Here is an 898-nt window from a genome sequence, read left to right on the forward strand (position 1 = left end):
AGCTACGGGTCAGCACAAGGGGAGTGCTGATACATCCCTTTGGGAATATCCAAGTGGCTCCCTGCCCTCCACGTGGATTAACTCCACTGCAGCAGCTCTGCCTCCCTCTCCCAAGGCCCCGCTGAGCCACAGGGAAGTCTGCTGCGTGCAGGGAGCCAAGAGACAAGCCACAGATAACCCTAGCAAGAGCTGGCCAGAGAACGGGAGCAGAGCAGAGCTGCTGCTCGCTGCACCCCTGCAGGACGGCCTTTGCACTTCAGACCTACCCTGGGATGTCCCGGGCCTCGCCAGCGAGCGAGGGCCATCCCACCACAGATTAGGGGTGGGTAGAGGTGCCAGGAGCAGGAGGAAGGGCACTGGGCTGAGGACAGGCTGGTCCCAGTGCGCCATCTAGTCCTCGCTCCACTCCGGGGAGGTGAAATCACCCAGCGATGGATGTGCAGGGCAAAGCCAGCGAGGGAAACCAAGCAGCGAGAGAGTGCTTTCCTCTGGAGCCAGAGCCAGCAGCACTAAGGCTGGGTTTGCCTCTTGCACCACAGCCTGGGGGCTGCAGCTTAAACCACAGCACCCTCTGCACGGCAACTGAGAGACTGCAGCCGATTCCCAAACCCTCCGCAGACTGGGAGCGCAGGGCAGAACCAGAGCCTCTGCTCCGGCCAGGAGGTGACAGGGGCCAACAGCTCTGACAGCCGCTGCCCCGAGTGCTGCTCACTGCCTGCAGCGGTGCCCAGAGCAGCGGGGCACGGGGCCAGAAGAGATAACAACTGCAGCACCTACCCGGGATCCCTGGCTTGTGACGAGCGCGGGGCCAGCCCTTCACCCGCTCGAGGGCAGGCGGGACGAACGCCCGCTGATGAACTCGACTGCCGCTGCTCCTGTGAGCCAGCAGCGACGCGGC

The 898-nt window shown here is 64.0% G+C and overlaps 1 protein-coding gene across 1 annotated transcript in view; it reads right to left on the minus strand.

Annotated features, from left to right (window-relative positions):
* Nucleotides 1-898, minus strand: part of SIK3 (SIK family kinase 3) — a gene marked incomplete at its 3' end in the record, with an annotated part of 29,410 nt that overhangs the window by 7,110 nt on the left and 21,402 nt on the right. The gene's annotated exons all lie outside the window — the stretch shown is intronic.

Source organism: Mesitornis unicolor, unplaced genomic scaffold, assembly GCF_000695765.1.
Source record: "Mesitornis unicolor isolate BGI_N332 unplaced genomic scaffold, ASM69576v1 scaffold8181, whole genome shotgun sequence".
Taxonomy (NCBI): domain Eukaryota; kingdom Metazoa; phylum Chordata; class Aves; order Mesitornithiformes; family Mesitornithidae; genus Mesitornis; species Mesitornis unicolor.